General features: G+C 50.5%; 1 long non-coding RNA gene across 1 annotated transcript; it reads right to left on the bottom strand.

Moving 5' to 3' along the window:
* Positions 1-4,586: 4,586 nt before the first annotated feature.
* LOC111561836 lies at positions 4,587-17,009 on the bottom strand. The gene is made up of 3 exons (XR_002744758.2): positions 16,773-17,009; positions 16,085-16,153; positions 4,587-6,038 (listed from the first exon to the last, which is right to left on the bottom strand). It is a non-coding gene; the product is annotated as an uncharacterized LOC111561836 (long non-coding RNA).
* Between the last annotated feature and the right edge of the window lie 640 nt (positions 17,010-17,649).

Genomic DNA, 17,649 nt, shown 5'->3' with positions numbered 1-17,649 from the left:
CGGCTCAAACTGCCAGGAACTTTCCTGCAAGTCATTACGGCAAAGGATTCCCTCTCATCATTCAAGTCACAGCTCAGATGGCCTTTCTTGAAAAGAGCTTTTCCTCCTCATTCACTCGGGGCCCCGACTCGTCTTCTTCTCACGATTTATCGTTATCTGAGATGACCTTGGGGGTGCATTTGTGAACCTGCTATGACCGTAATCCCCACTGGCATTCAAGCTCCAACAAAGAACTGAGTCTTGCCACTGTGGTGCCTCCAGCACCTAGAACAGTCCCCATCGCACAACAAGAGCTCAACAAATATTTCCCAAATAAATTTTAACACTCTATGCTGCTAGAAAGATTTACAATACCCATGGACAAGAGAGCGTTCATTATGTTATTCTCTATTTTCCCATGTGTTTGGAATTTTTCTTAAGAGAAAAGTTTTCTAAAAAAACATTCTGTAGAGGGGCGCCTGGGTGGCTCCGTCGGTTAAGCATCCGACTCTTCGCTTCGGCTCAGATCATGGTCTCACGGTTCACGAGTTCGAGCTCCACATCAGGCTCTGCGCCGACAGAACGGAGCTTGCTTGGGATTCTGTCGCACTCTCTCTTTCTCTCTCTCTCTCTCTTCTCCTCCCCTGCTTGCTCCCTCTCTCTCAAAATAAAAATAAACTGTTAGAAAAATTAACAGATAAAAATAAAGAGAATTCTGTACGTAGCCAAATAAAAACATTTCAAACCAAAACCAAACAAACAAGCAGAAGCTAGGAGTCGATGCCATGGCAACTCAGACTCACGCCACACCTGCTCTCCCATGTCTTCTGCTAAAACTTGAAACTGGGTTTCTTTTCATAGAAAAAAAAAACTGTGATAGGCAGAACTCTTTCAATTACAAGTGTCAAACCCTACATTCAGACTCCTATACGAGAAACAAAACAAAATTTATGGCTCACAAGGCGGGAAAGTGCCTTCAGGCACAGTGGGATCTAGGGCCACGGCCTCTCTCAGAGCTGCTGGGCTGGCCTTGCCTCCCTCTCAGAAAGGCTCTGTGCTGCTACGAGCTCTCCTGGCCCTAGAGGGATGGGCCCTGTTGCTCCTGCAAGGACCCCCAGAAAGCCCCGAGGACTCTGATTGGCCTGGTGTGGGTCACACACCCTTCTGGAACGGATTACTGGGGTCAAGAAGGTGGAGTCCCCTGGCTGGCCTGGCACAGAGTGATGGCTGCAGTCTCTCCGACCCAAAACTCAAACCCGAGCGGAAACGCTGTGGAACAGTACGGGGAGGGTTCCCCCAAAGAGAGGGGTGCTGGGCCACACACAGGACACACACATACGATAGGACTTGATGCTGGAACCTGGCTTCTGAGCCTAGAGCAGAGAGGGACAGAGGTGACGAAACTGGCTCTGAGGGCAGGGCCAGGCAGGTGGGGTCTCGTCCACAGAGTGTAGAGTCCAGGAGATGTCCTTCAGTCAATGCTGGATGTCAGTAGGTTACTCTGGGCAAAAACAAGGCCACTGGACCGCTCAGAACCAAGAAAACTTCAGTCCTCAGAATGAAGCCAGCAGCAGGGGTTGTGTGGGGAGGCAGGAGCTCTGACTCAGGGTCAGCCCCAGTGCCCGGGACCGTCTCTTACGTTGTCATATCCAGGGCTGTTGCCACACTGAAGGAAGGATCAGACAGGTGACCAGCACAGACATCGTCTCGCCTGCCTGGGTTCAGGACGTGGAAGTCAGCTGCCATGGGGCCCCAGGACACTGTGCAGTGTGTCCCTGGGGACAGTCGGGGCGGGACATGGGGGAGCTTAAGACGGATGCGTGGTCAGAGAGGACATGATGGGGGGGCCGGGGCTTAAACCATACAGGAGAGAGACAGAAACCGTAAGCAAGCAGGAAACTGGGGCTCAAAATTACCCCCATCCTGCCTCCCTGTTCATGATTGGCTTCTCCCTCAAGGAGCAGGTGGAGGTGTCTTCCACACAAAGAGGCTTGTTTTCTCATCTGCAGGAAAGGCAGGGAATGTGCCTAGGGGGGTGGCTGTGCGGGGCGAGGGACAGAGTTCATGTAACGCCATCAGCACAATGCGTGGCCCAGAGTAAGCATTCAATAAGCGGTTATTTTCCAGTGGTCACGGTATGAAGGGGCAGATGAATTCATTCACAGATCGCTACCCGGCACCCTTCAAAGTGACACATCCCTCTTCCTTATACAAAGACGAGTTCCTCTTATTATTTTTCTAGTTAACCAAAAAAAAAAAATCCAATTTAAGCAAACTCTCCATCAGCCTCTTGTTGCATCCTGTGCAAACGGCTTCCTTAATTAAAAGATCTTAATCACAGCACAGCTTTTCCCATAGAGCTTTCCAAGAGGAGGCAGGACCTGCCACAGTGGGTCTTGCCAGGCATCCAGGGCAGTGAGTCACACACCTCTGCAGGCGCCTTGGAAAATCCAGAGCGTGAGGCTCGCCCTTCCCCGGTCTCACCCCCTCTTCCTAGCATCACCCCTCCCCCGCCCCCCCCCCCACCCCCCGACAATCTTCCTTCCGGTTGAGATTCACACTCTCTTCTCCATCACGCCCTTGGCCCCTCTGTCTTGGCCTGTCACACCCACTGGCCACCCCACACTCCGTGTTGCCTCACTCTCTTCCTCTTCCAGTAGGTTCTTCGAGTTGAGGCAGGTGACAAGGGCTGCTTCCTCAGCCTTTGGACTTGTTTACTATGGCGGCTCCTTTGCATACCAACATGTCTCCTGGTGGATAACTGCATCCTTGGAGAGCAGGCGGGCTTCCACGGGGGAGGTTCCTCACATCCCGCTCCTCCAAGCCTTGTCGGTTGCCTCCGTCAAGATGTAGACGGCCCCCCGTTTCCCTCCCCTTTGATCATGGTGATGAGGAGGAGGAGGAAGAGGATGACCACTAGGACCTCCCAACTCATGTGAGACGCCCTCCCACCCCTAGCATCTGAGGACCTTACCATGCACGAACACTGAGCCCCAGCTGGCTCGTGCCTGGGTGGCAGTTCTCAGAGAGCCCCAGCACCATGAATCCGTCCACATGGGCTTCCCTGGGAGCTGCCAGCTGACCACCGCATCACCAAAACGGGGTTGGCTTTCCACGGGGCCATATTCGAACAGAGCTTGCATTCCATTCTTGCTCCACATACTTTAGACCAAAGGATGGCCTGGCTTAGTTTATAAAAAGGGAGAGTTTGGGCCAGATACCCAAGAGAATGTAGACGGACAACTAATTCGGGAAGTATAAGGCAAGGCAAGGGTCAAAGCTGAAGTCAGTCAGCCAATGGTTGAGCTCCAGGGATGAGGCGGGTGGGCAGGACCTTCGGCCATTTCTGGGAAGGCTGGCTGGGACATACTTGGCCTCTTTGGGACTGATATGAATAGTTGGATGGGCCGCCAGGGGGTGTGAGTCAGGAGGGATGGGGAAGGAGAGGGCAATATTTTCAACTTCACATGGACCATAGAGATCTCCTACTCCAAGATTTTTAATATGGTTTTTGAGCCTCAGGACCATCTTTCAATCAAATAGCGTGCAAAAGCCTCACATAGATGTTCTCTGGCCTACTTCATCACCTAGTTCAGAGAGGTCTCGCCTAGCCTCCAAAAACCGCCATTTGGTTGGCGACGGTCTGACACAACCGAACTGCTTCAGGATAAACGTCTCTCCATTTTTACCAGCGCCGGCAACCTCGCTGTTCACTTTGACGTCAACTCGAAGGAAGAGCAGTTTGTGCCTGATGTGCCGTCCGGCTTCTGCGAACATCAAACACATCTCCAGCCTTGGTTAGGAGGGTGGGCTTCCGGTCGTGACCAGAACCTGATAGAAGGATCAAACACAGACTGCCACCTCCGGAACAGGAGCAGGTGCTCTGCGAGTCCACCTCGTCCCAGAGACAAACGGGGGGATGTCTGTATTCACACTGCGGCTACTACTTCTTCCCCAGTGGAGCTATTGGTATTCGGTGAAATCTGCAAGTGAATGTTTCAGAGCCCGAGGAGCGCTCTCCACAATGTTGCAGGCAGACAGCAATGATACTTACCCTTAGGACAAGCTTCCTAAGCTTGTGTGGCTTATTACACAAGTAATAAACACCCATTATGTAATATATAGAAACACAGATGGAAAAAAAGCAGAGGATGCATTTTGTTGTTTTTTTTTTAATGTTTCTTTATTTTTTTTCAATATATGAAATTTATTGTCAAATTGGTTTCCATACAACACCCAGTGCTCATCCCAAAAGGTGCCCTCCTCGATACCCATCACCCACCCTCCCCTCCCTCCCACCCCCCATCAACCCAGAGGATGCATTTTGATCACCAACAATCCTGTCCTGAAAGGTTGCCATTGTTAATAGTTTGATACATTTCCTTCTGATCTTTTGTCAAAGCAATAGAAATACACTGTAAATATAAGTGAACATTTCATGAGATGTGTTTTTTAAATTTTTTTTAATGTTTATCTTTGAGAGAGAGAGAGAGAGAGAGAGAGAGAGACAGACAGGGCGTGAGCAGGGGAGGGGCAGAGAGAGAGGGAGGCACAAAATCCGAAGCGGGCTCCAGGCTTTGAGCTGTCAGCACAGAGCCCGATGCAGGGCTCGAACTCTTGAGTTGTGAGATCATGACCTGAGCCGAAGTCGGACACTTAACCGACTGAGCCACCAGGCGCCCCGAATGATATGTATTTTTAACAAAAGTAGGATCATACATATTTGTTGATTATATCTCTTGTTTGCAACCAAAAACGTATTCTGATCGTGTCTTAATATCATAAATACGTCTCTACACTGACACTGTCAATGACCACACAGGTGATTCATTGTGTGGAATGAATGATAAACTACTCAGCCATATGCCAATCGTGATACATTTAGGGTTTCTTTTCCTTTTTTCTTGTAAACATCATGCTGATAAAGGACCCCGTACACCTATCCCGGCTCATCTGCCCAATTATTTCCTTATAAAAACACACTTGTTGGACCAAAACCACATATACTAGAGTGGATGGACGCTGTTCATTGGCTGGCCAAACCCCCATCCACAGCCCCAATTCCTGGTCGCGTTGAGTAACATAGCTTTTATTTTCTGTATTCTGGTGACATCTGGAGCTTCGTTGACTTTGCAGTGATTGCCCCTCCCAGGGTCAACAGATACCTAGCGATAATAAAGGATTCACCTGCAGGCACACTTTCCAAATCAAGCAATCCGGAGCCCACACCCCCAGACACCTCCTCTACAGGCTCTCACACTCTGGGCCACTACTCGCTGCCCTAAATACCCAGGACCGGGTACCCGGCTACTTGGGACAGTTTCTACACCCGAGAGTATTCAAACTAGCCAATGTTAAATCTGTCAGTCCCACCTCGCCTGTTCCTTCCCAGGGAAATCACAATAAAGACTCTCCCACGCATTTCCCCCTTAATCCCTCTGCCCTCTGACCAACACTGGGGCTTCCCTGTGTGCCCCTTTCTCTTGGAAACGATGAACGACAATCTTTTCGATGGCAGTCACCTCCTGGTCTTGTTCCCCTTACTGTACCTCAACTTTTCTATCGATACGCTTTATTTTCAAACACATGGTGGGGGGCACACAGGTCTGTCTCCTTCTGTCTCTTCTGTGACTGGAACAGAGCCTGCAGACAGAAGGCTCTTTGGTGTGCTGTGTGTCTCAGGGCGACTCCGCTGTGGTCACAGAAGAGGGGCTCGGGGTCCAGAATTGACCACTAACCGAACAGGCTCATCCTCGCCCCTTCCCAGCTGCCTCACCGCCTCCCATAAACAAGTATGAACTCCACTGGGCAGCCCTCTTGAGCCTCTGCAGCTCCAGATCCTGGGCCTGGATACACAGGCACGAACAGAAGTCAGAACGCGACGAGAACGGAAAGGACGCGTTGGACCAAAGTCGCCGGTGCTGCCGCAATAAGTGCGGAAGAGCTTGCGAAGCACGGGTATTGGGGCCCGCCATCCGGAATTTGAATCCAATTCTGTCATTGGTTTGGTGAGCTTTGGAAAATCTTCTTAGACGCGTTGAATGTCAAGAGCCTCATCTCTAAAGTGGAAAAATAAAATCCTATGTCACCAGGCTGTGATCAGAATTAAATGAAACCATGCGTGTAAAGCTCCGTGTGAGTCAGAATGCTTTCCATCGCAAATGACAGAAAGTGAGCCCCCAAGGAAATGTATTCGGGTCGCATAACTTGGAAGTCCAGAGCGGTTAGCGTCAGGCGGGGCTGGATCCAGGAGCACTAAGGATAGGACCCGGCCTCAGCCTTTCTCCCCATCACTCATCTCTGCTCCCCTTGGCCTGCAGTCCTTGGCAGAGAGGCTTTCTGCGTGCAGCGCCTCCCTGGCCCCTGGAGGCCCTAAGCCCACGTTGTCCCATTGGCTTATGATCCTTATAGTGCAAGGGTGATCGATCTCATAATGGTTCCAGTAGGAATCCAGTGAAGGTCTCTGGTTGACCCAGCTTGGCTCACGTGTCAGCCCTAAACCAATCATCTTTGTGCCAAGACCGGTCACATGCCCACCCTCAGGGAGGAAGGGAGTAACACCAAGGAGTGGACTTGGGAGAGCTCCACCAAGGAAGAACCGTGGTTTCCTAAAGGTAGAGCTGTTGAGGCCCAAACTGCTGGTCCACTACAAATTTCAGCAGAATATGGAACCGAGTTTTCAAACTGGTACCCTCTGGAGAAACTCGCCTGTGAATGCGTTCTGGGTGGTTCACACAGTGTGGTCCAAAACGGCCATCAGTTGGCCACATTAAATATTGCCGTGGGGAGTGTAAATTAACACAACTCTCTTGAAGGGCGATGTGGCAATAACTATCTGCATTTAAAACGCACGTGATTTTCACCCAGCAATCTCCCTTCTAGGAATTTATCCTATGACTCTACTCCTACGCTTGTAGTTCTAAGAAATGACTCCATAGAAGACTATTTATTGCCGTGCCGTGTGTAAGAGTGGAAGGCTGGAAACCACCTAAATGCCCAACAACGGAGGACAAGTTAAAGAAAATAGGGCACGCTGGTTCAGATGAATCCTCGAAACAATAAGAAAAACCGGGGCGGGGGGACAAAATCCCTTTGTGGAATGGCATCAACCAGTCTGCAAAATATTTTGTTGAGCGGGAAAAGTAAAGTGCAGTGTAGGGCATAGAATCGCATGGCCCCATTTGTTTAAGACCTGGGGAAACCCCACTGTGGTGTGTGTGTCTGGTTTCACGTGCCTAGAAGGATTTATAAGAAACTGGCGGGGCGCCTGGGTGGCGCAGTCAGTTGAGCGTCCGACTTCGGCTCAGGTCACGATCTCGCGGTCCGTGAGTTCGAGCCCCGCGTCGGGCTCTGGGCTGATGGCTCAGAGCCTGGAGCCTGCTTCCGATTCTGTGTCTCCCTCTCTCTCTGCCCCTCCCCCGCTCATGCTCTGTCTCTATCTCTCTCAAAAATAAATAAACATTAAAAAAAAGTAAAAAAAAAAAAAAAAAAGAAATTGGCAACACTGCTTCCCCATAAGGGAGAGAACGGTAGTCCAAGGGGATGCAGTGGGAGGTTGGCTTTCTGCTGAACATCATATTCGATTTGCATAGATTCATATTGTACTTTAGAACCACGTGAATCTTTACTTATCTTAAAAATAAAATAAAAACATTGTTATTCCGAAAACTAACTTGCGGGGCCAAGGTTTATTTTTGGAGTTCAGACACAGCCTGGAATCTCAAAGGAAAAATCCCTCAACACATTTATTCCTTCGGCTTTTCCTTCACGTGGTTGACGACCTGGGTGTTTAAGAAACATCTGGGGGGGCGCCTGGGTGGCGCAGTCAGTTAAGCGTCCGACTTCAGCCAGGTCACGATCTCGCGCTCCGTGAGTTCGGGCCCCGCTTCAGGCTCTGGGCTGATGGCTCACACACACTGTGAGAGGACCCAGCTAAACTCCTGGAAGCCGGAGGGGGCAAGGGCTTGGAGGGGGTGGGGCGGGACCAGAGAGGTCAGCTGGGGCCCTGTGACCAGGAAGCACTCAGGCCCTACCCCACAGACCATGAGGAGCTACAGGTGGGTTTGTGTTCAGTTAGGGTTTGAGGAAGCCAGGCCTGGCCAAACCACAACCCGGGCGTTAATGAAAAGGCCCAACCCCGGGGACCAAAACTGCCCTCTCTTTGGTGGCTCTTCCCTCACACACCATTGCTTGTGGCCTTCCACTTATAGCATTCTGCCCCCAACAGGAAATGCTCGTGAGGAAGAAGCCAATTGATTACTCCTGCCCCTTGGAGACAGCTGTATTTATCCTTCCTCCTTCCAAGAACCCGGCTGCAGTGGGCACTGGGTGGCGCCCCCAGGGCACGAGCCAGCCTCCGTGTGCAACCCCGCCCCACTCTCCCCCTTTGCGGACCCAGGCGGCTTCTGTTTCTGGAAGGCACTGAATTGTGCGGCCAGGCTGGAAGGAAGCCACTTGTCCTGGAGCCCCACCCCCGGGCTCCAAGGCTCTCCTTGCCCTGCCCTGCCCTGCCTCTTCCCAGAATGCTCTTTTCACATTGTCTGTCTGCTTTTCCCTTCCCATCATATCTTGTCCCAGACATGAATTACCCCTGACCACAAGAGCGACCGGATGGCCTGTCTGCTCTTTCCCACCAAGGGGCCAGTGACCGAAAACACCAGTGAGAGGTGTTTCTCTCCCACACAGGGAACCTGCATGCCAGCCGGGAAAAGTGTGCTGACGTAGGACATCAAGGAAGAGGAAGCAGGGATACAGAAAGGGCCTCGGGACCCCTGAAATCCCACCACCCACCACGGCTCCTGCTTGCCCGGAGTAAGCCCGGCCTGCTGATGGGGCTTTACTGTTCTGCAGGTTCGATATAACAGAAAGACTTTACAAAAATGGTTATTTTCTCACTTTAAATTTTTTTTAGGGTTTATTTATTTTTGAGACAGAGACAGAGCGTGAGCAGGGGAGGGGCCGAGAGAGAGGGAGACACAGAATCCGAAACAGGCTCCAGGCTCGGAGATGTCAGCCCAGAGCCCGATGTGGGGCTCGAACTCACGGACCGCGAGATCGTGACCTGGCTGAAGTCGGACGCTTAACCGACTGAGCCACCCGGCGCCCCTGATATTTCCTCACTTAAAAAAAAATTATGTATGTCATCAATATTGACTAATTGTTAAATCAGAGCTTAGAAATAAGCCAAAGGGAGAGAGGATATAAAATAACTTACAATCTGGGTATCCTAAAATAACTGACATTTATTCTATTGGTATATATTTCTAAACCTTTTCTCTCAAAGACAGAATTGCCATCACAGAATGCCTTTCTGCTTATCGAATCTTTCTGCGGCATTAGATATTCTTCTACAATGGCATCTTTTTTTTTTAATTTTTTTTTAACGTTTTATTTATTTTTGAGACAGAGAGAGACAGAGCATGAACAGGGGAGGGGCAGAGAGAGAGGGAGACACAGAATCGGAAGCAGGCTCCAGGCTCCGAGCCATCAGCCCAGAGCCTGACGCGGGGCTCGAACTCACGGACTGCGAGATCGTGACCTGGCTGAAGTCGGACGTTTAACCGACTGAGCCACCCAGGCGCCTCGCGTTTACTTTATTTTTAAGAGAGACACAGTGTGAGTGGGGGAGGGGCAGAGAGAGAGGGAGACACAGAATCGGAAGCAGGCTCCAGGCTCTGAGCCATCAGCCCAGAGCCCGACGCGGGGCTCGAACTCATGGACCGCGAGATCGCGACCTGGCTGAAGTCGGACGCTTAACCGACTGAGCCACCCAGGCGCCCCTACAATGGCATCTTTAATAGGGCTGCACAGGAGCCTAGAGTTTAGATGAACCACAGTGGACACAATCCGCTCTACCTTCCATTCTTATTTCTTTCCGATTTTTGGGCCATGTAGAGAGCGCTTCGGTGAACATTCATAGACATATAACTTTTATGTTTGCTCGGTTACTTCCTTTATGATACACTTCCGGGAGGAAAACTGCTGGTTGAGTTCTGCCCAGTGAGAGAAAATACATTTTCCGCACCGGATTAAGTCCCCGGTCAAAGGTGTGGGGCCCCTGCACTGAGCACACCTACCCTGGGGATGAGAGATGACAGGGACCAGCACAGCGTCCTCAAGGAAGGACGGAGAGCCACAAGAATCAAGCCATGGTGGGTACCCAAGCCATTAGGTCAACGGGCAGCAGCATCATTCATTATGGTGACGCTTCCGTGTCAAAACGCTGCCTACCTCCATCCTCACGGTAAGTCCCTGAGTGGGCAGGATCCCTGTCTTCAACTAAGGGAGCAGGCTGGGTTGGGTTAGGATGTTTGCCCAGGGTCATGTAGCTGCCAAGAGCAGAGCCAGATCCAAGGAAACCATCCGGGGTCTGACGGATGGGCCCTGCCCCACCCTGAGAAGAGGAAGACTACCGGTCCAATGTTGGGTCTGCTGCAGGGTAACTGGGCCAGCCCTCCCCTTGTCCGCTAACAAATGCTCCCCAGGTCACTGGAGTAAACATACGCTGCTCAGAGCCAAGGGCAAGGTTCCAGATAACTTCCTTAGCACAGTTCTCCAGGAAAAGCTGGCTTGAGGAATTGGAATTCAAATTCAAAGCATTTCCAGGTGCAGTAGGAGGTGAGCGGCAGTGGGGCCTTGACTCCCCGATATCCGTGGTGCGCCCAGAATGTGCCTGAGTCCCACGAGAGACTGTGGCAGGTGGCAGGAGGGCTTCCAAGAGGGGCGGGAAGGACTGACGAAAAGCCACGAGCCATGGGGGTGCTGATCTCACCCCTTTGCACACGAATCGGCATCCGGTTTGACATACTGATTGGAACCAACGAAATAAACAAACCTCGGTCTCTGCAAAGCCAATGTCAACTTCTTCCCTGCCCTTCTCGCACTTCGGAGTGCCTTCAGAATCGCATCCCCATGTAGAAACATATGTTCTATTGTTGAACAGTCACTCCACCTGAGATGTAACTTCCAGCCAGCTCAGGCAGAAATCCATGTGCGCACTTTGCCTGGGAGAAATATTCTTGTCACATAAGAATCCCTCTATTAATCAAAAATCACATTATGGCTCCTGGAATGAAGTTTCCTTTACTACTCTTTAATAATAAGCCCGAGATAAGATAAAATTGGTAATTGCGCGTTCTCTTCTGATGGGAGATAATACAAAAGTGGTATAGAAATTTGACTTAAAAAGAGTATATTCACTTGGCTAATAGGCTTCCATTATGTGGTCTTTACTTATTCATTTGTTACAATTTTTGCCACATATGGAAAACTTTAATTGGAAGTTACTTATTACATTGTTCCTGAGTGTTAGCAGCGGCGGAAAGTTTTCAATAATCAGAGACGAATGAATGCGGGGGAAGCCCAGGATGTTAAAGACACTGAATCCTGCTGGAAGAGACTGCCTCCAGCAACCACAGCAGAGGTTGGTTTCCCTACAGATGACCTTTAGATCAGAGATTAAGGACCAAATCTCATATCGACAAAAACTCAGGTGCTTTTTTTCAGTGGATTAAAGTACAATAAACAGATTCTAAGAAATATATTAATATATGCATTTTATTGTATTGCTAACCCGTATCGCACGAGGCAGAGGACCCTAAAATGGGGCTACTGTCCACAGGCAAGGGTCAACAATCGGAAACAAGGCCATTCTTCCATTTATAGGCATGTTTTGTGAGCTCCTCCCAGCTACCAGGTTAGGCCTTCATTACCAGTCATTAATGCCTATTAATCAATTAAATCATATTAACACTGCTGACGTCAGCAGGCCAAAACCAAGCAGCCCTTTCACAAGGGCATATTCCTGATCAAGATGCAAAGCCCCAAAATACCTAACATCGCTTGTGTGATTGGAGTAGAAACTGCAGCCTGCCAGGGGTTCGGTGGTTCACATCGGCCCTGGCTGGAGCTTGGCCCTTCTCCGCACCATACCCCAAAGGTATGGACTCAGCACCAGGGGGATGTCTGTGATCCAGAGAGGACCATGAGAAGCTTTGTGAATGGTGTTTCACCGGGCCTTACTCAGGCTGCAGAACAGAAGCATCCGACGTAGAATCGTCTGTCCAAGTTGGTTCTTCTGCTTTGACCTTCACCACTAAAATGAGAACGTGTTCATTTACATTTGAGAAGTAGATGTGAGCCTCATTCATTCCAACAGGAAGCTCTATAAGGAAGGCTGGAGAGGGCTTATTACCATCATCACCATCATCATCAACGTCTTCTTCTTCATCATCATCACCGCCATCTTAGAGATGCCAACGCCAGAAGGCTCATGCTCTCACTGAGCCACCCAGCTGGTAAGTGGTAGAGAATGCCAGGAGCCCGGCCTTCCAACCCCTCCTTCCCTGCACCTTCCCCGCCAACTGCTTGGAGGGACCCAGGCAGAAAGTCCTGTCTAAACAAGCGAATGACCCACTTTGGGCTGAGCAGAAATCTGTGAATCGACGCTCGCCTTCAGATTTGGCACGCTGCGTATTTATAGAGCTTGGATCCTTCCTTCAGCTTTCTCTAGCTAAGCTTGCTTCTAATCTGTCCTTGCCCTTAGAGGTCTCTTTAATGAAACCATCCCATTAGATGGCAACCATGCAGTATGAATTGTGGTGGCTCCTCTGTTTCTCCCTTCCAAAATCACGGCCATTAATTAGGAGCATACTGTGGGTGGTACCTAGTCTTGGCACTGACTGGCGAAAAAACCACACCCGAGTAGAGAAAGCATCTCACTGAGGGTCCCCATGACCCCCAGAAGCATGCGTGAGGAAATCTAGCACAAAGAAACCTTAAGATGTCAAGGAGGGCTCACTGGCTATTACCAGGAGCAATGGAGATCAGTATGCCCTGGGACATCCTGGCCTCTGTCACTGACTCATTCAACAGTGTTGAGTATCTGCTTTGTACCAATCAAAGAAACCACTTTCACTCCCCTGAAGGAGCTCACAGTCTGGGGTTGATGGTGAGAAGAGAGTAGAAGACAAGTCAGAATAATCAGTTTGAGGTCGCAGTCCATATGGGATGGGAGGAGACCCCAGAAGAGAGGACCTCACCCAAATTAGGGCTGGGGGTGGGAAAGCCTTATCCACGGAGATAGTGCTTGAACTGACTCTTGAATGATGGGTAGGGGCTCTCCAGCTGGTCAAACAGGAGAAGACCATTCCAGCAGGGGACACAGCATGTACAAATCATGGAAGCTGGAGGAACATAAGTAGCTATCACGACAGGGGTGAGGAATGTAAAAATTCCATCCGAGTGCTTCAATGACAAGCCCATGAACCCATCCTCCCTGGGGTGGACTACGCCAGGACCCCACGAATGTTTACTGACGTGACCAGCCATCACTAGAGCCCTGGGCACTCAGGCACCATGCAGCTGTGGCCTGGTTCAGGACTTGACACCAAAGAAATGTCACTGTGGAGCCCAGGCTTGCCAATTTCACACACGAGGTCCCTAGAGACTTCTCTCTTCCTCAGTTTTCCTCATCTTGAAAATGGGACTAATAACACCTGTTCTGAAGGCTTGCTCTAAGCATTTAAAATAATGTCTATGAAACACTTGGAACAAAGGTAGCAGGAACTCCACAAATGGTAACTTTGCTGCTGGCGTTATTTCTGGGGATCCTGGCTGGACCTGGGATGATCCTGAAGCTGCACAAACATGCCATGAGTCACACACTGACCCACTGATTTAACGGTGGGTTGATTGGGTGGCAGTGTTTGTACCTCCAAAGACTCTTGGAGGCGGTGCTCTGCCCCGTCATGAAGCTTACCTCTTGATATTCCCAGAACCTGAACACCACCTTTTCTCTCCTCTGGTTCTCTGTGCTTAAGGAATGCACCCTCCGGGGCACCTGGGTGGCTCAGTCGGTTAAGCATCTGACTTTGGCTCAAGTCATGATCTCATGGTTTGCGAGTTTGAGCCCTGCGTCAGGCTCCATGCTGACACCTCAGAGCCTGGAGCTGCCCCTCCCTTGCTCTCTCTCTCTCTCTCTCTCTCTCTCTCAAAATAAGTAAACATCAAAATTTTTTTAAAAAGAATGCACCCTCCATTTATTATTAATTGGAGCCAAAAAAGAATTGCAAAGGAAAGTCTGTCAGAGGGAAAATTCTATCTCAGTCCTGATCCTGAGACGAAAAGAAAGGTTGTTTGCTGTTTGGACTGACTGCACCCCCTCTCTGCTGCTGTATGGAATGATCTGAGCTGGTAATTCTTCCCTCCCTTCCTCCCTTCCCTCCTCCTTTCCTCCCTTCCTCCTTTCTTTCTTTCTTTCTTTCTTTCTTTCTTTCTTTCTTTCTTTCTTTCTCTTTTTGTGCTTCCACTCTTGCCGATCAACTGTTGGGAGTCCTTTGAGACAAAAAACTAACTTTATTTATTATAGGCATGACTGTTAATAGCCACTTTCGGGGCACCTGGGTGGCGCAGTCGGTTAAGCGTCCGACTTCAGCCAGGTCATGATCTCGCGGTCCGTGAGTTCGAGCCCCGCGTCGGGCTCTGGGCTGATGGCTCAGAGCCTGGAGCCTGCTTCCGATTCTGTGTCTCCCTCTCTCTCTGCTCCTCCCCCGTTCATGCTCTGTCTCTCTCTGTCCCAAAAATAAATAAACGTTGAAAAAAAAATTTTTTTAAAAATAGCCACTTTCACTAATTCCACAGCTACCCAACAGATCTTGCCATTAACAGAAAATCAGCTCCCAGCGTCCCATATCCCCCAAACCCCTTAATCCCGGGCAGAGTGGGACCACTGGGCAGCCTTGCTTTATGAATCCCAACGCCACCATGTAATGTGACCTTGGACAAGTTGCTTACCTTCTCTGAGTCCCCATTTCTCATCTATAAAATAGTGATAATAATACCTGTTGCACAGTTGTGAGCGCCTGTCACAGTAGACAATAAATAAATGACACTGCTTTCTATTTTCACCATCATCATTCTCTCCCTTTCTGAGTCTGCGGGGATGTCCTGTTGATAAGGACCTTCACCATCATCCATGAAGAGTCCATGCAGATTCTAACCCCTAAGTCTTCGTTGACTCCAGTGTGCCTTACCAGAACATCAGCCTCCTATTCTATGTCCTTATCAAGTTACTGTTCTCCTCCAAAAATCTGGGGAAGAGACAGCCTCCTTCAGGAAGTCTTCCTAGATTGACTCTATCTGTGTCCAGTCACACTCTTTTTCAGCCTCCTAGCAGGAAAGAGAAAGCACATTCAGAAGCAATTGCAAAGAGAATTGAATAAAGGGACCATTTGCAGAGACATGGGTAGGGCTTACAGAGGCACCACGGGAAATCAAAGCCCCAGAGTAGCAATGGCGGAAAGCTATATCCGTCCCTTGGCCTCAAGGGAATGGTGTTCCTGGAGCCTGGGAGGAGCTGGAGGCGGTCTGGAAGCCCGAGAGACGCAGCATATGCAGGCCAGCCTCTGTGGCCCCAGAGCACAGGCCAGGGAAGGGAAGGGAATGATCTCGGTGGGGCATGAATGGACAATAAAGCACACTCCTGTTATTCCGGCTTCTCCATTCAGTTGGGCAAACAGATAACTAGGGAAGAATCCGCTATCTGAGACGCTTACATTTTCCACTTGAGGATCTTTTGTAGTGCTCATGCGGCAACAGCCCAATATAGTTACATGTTTCCCCACAAGCCTTGACCCACGTCTTCTCCTTCCTCTGGATTTCTGCCCCCCATGGTAGAAAGCTTACCGTTTTTGAGCACCTACTATGTGCCCAGCACTGAGCCTCACCTGATCCTCACAAGGACCCCGCAAGCGTCCATGCTTTGAAAATGAGGAAACCGAGGCTCAGGAAAGATAAGAGTCTTGCCCAAGATCCCTCAGTCGGGATCTGAATCCAGCTCCGCACCACAAGACTCCACGGCTTTGTGAAAGCACGCCAGGCCTGCCTCCCTCCGCCATGGCCGGCTGCCTTGCGGGCTTTGTTCAGGCCTTTATTATCTGGTCCGTCCGCACAGCGCTGGGATCTGCTCAGCCCTCGGACCTGAGCCCAGTATTAGATGCACCCAAGCAGACAGACATTCTGTACGGTGATTTGTCCTACTATCACCTCCTGAAACCGTGTCAGATGGGCCACACTGGCCCAGGCCCACGCTTCCCCTGCAACTTACCCTTGGTGGGGTGAACCAGCATAAAGCCAAGACAAGCTTCATCTACAGCAGGACACTCGATCGTCCAGCCTGCAAGGAGAGGAGAGGAGGCAAGGCTTTGACATTACAGCCTCAGAAATGAGGAAGTTTCTGCCTCTGACTGTGATTTCACAGGATGAGAAACTCCTACACAAGAAAGGAGGGGTGCCTGGGTGGCTGAGTTGGTTAAGCATCTGACTTTGGCTCAGGTCATGATCTTACCGTTTGTGAGTTTGAGCCCCACATCAGGCTGTCTGCTCTCAGCACAGAGCCCGCTGTGGATCCTCTGTCCCCCACTCTCTCTATCCCTCCCCCACTTGCTCTCTCTCTCAAAATAAATAAGCTTTAACAAAAAAAAAAAAAAGAAAAGAGGGGCGCCTGGGGGGCTCAGTCGGTTAAATGTCCGACTTCGGCTCGGGTCATGATATCGCCGTCTGTGACTTTGAGCCCCGCGTCGGGCTCGGTGCTGACAGCTCAGAGCCTGGAGCCTGCTATGGATTCTGAGCCTCCCTCTCTCTCTGCCCCTCCCCACTTATGTGCTCGCTCTCTCTCTCTCTCTCAAAAATAAATAAAACATTTAAAAAAGAAAAAAGATTAAGAGGTAAGGTGATCAAAAAAAAAAAAAAGTCCAAGTCATTTAAAGTATTTTTAAAAATAAGCAGATTCTCACCTCTGTGGAAGATCTGGGTGTGGGTGGAGACCTGCTCAGGGCTGTCAGCGCTCTCCATCTGTGAGTTCAGGGTGTATGTTCCCCAGCGATCTCAGCACCAGGACAAAGAGCAATGGGTTGCTCTTTTCTTCTTCTTCTTTTTTTTTACATTTATTTATTTTTGAGAGACAGAGACAGAGCACAAGTGGGGGAGGGACAGAGAGGGAAGGAGACACAGAATCCGAAGCAGGCTCCAGGCTCCGAGCTGTCAGCCCAGAGCCCGACGCGGGGCTCGAACCCACGGACCGTGAGATCACGACCTGAGCTGGAGTCGGACGCCCAACCCACTGAGCCACCCAGGCGCCCCATGGGTCGCTATTTCCTCCGTGAACCCAGCACCGATCTTGAAATGCTGTGCTCTGCACCCTCCTTCCTCTGAACGCAGCCACACCGGTTTGGAAAACCACGTGCTGTCTTCCCGGTCCCCGTGCCACGGGCTGTTCCCCGCCTCGCCGCCCGTCCCCTCTGTCTAGCTCGCATCTCTCCTGCTGCACCTCCTCTCTTCACAGCCTCACGGAGATGGAGAACAGCTGGTCCTTGATCCTCCGGAGAACAACTTTTTAGAGGTTTGTTTTAGTGGAAACACCAGGGTCCCGAGGAATTTTCCCCTTTGTGTGAAAATGAATGTCTTCCTCTGAGGCCTGCTCTGGGGGGCGTCCACCTGAGCGGTGGTAACTTCAAAGGCTCCCCACATTTCTGTTCCAGAGGCTCCAGGCGGGCTCGGGGCCTCCTCCCGCTGCTTCTGCCCAGGACTCCGCGGGCCTCTGCCCCGAACCCAGCGCCGAGCAGCTGCGGAAGGGCCCCGGGCACATGTGTGATGCGCGTAGGTGTCTGCGTT

Source organism: Felis catus, chromosome C1 (genome assembly GCF_018350175.1).
Source record: "Felis catus isolate Fca126 chromosome C1, F.catus_Fca126_mat1.0, whole genome shotgun sequence".
Classification (NCBI taxonomy): domain Eukaryota; kingdom Metazoa; phylum Chordata; class Mammalia; order Carnivora; family Felidae; genus Felis; species Felis catus.
This window is presented reverse-complemented; position numbering and strand designations above follow the sequence as displayed.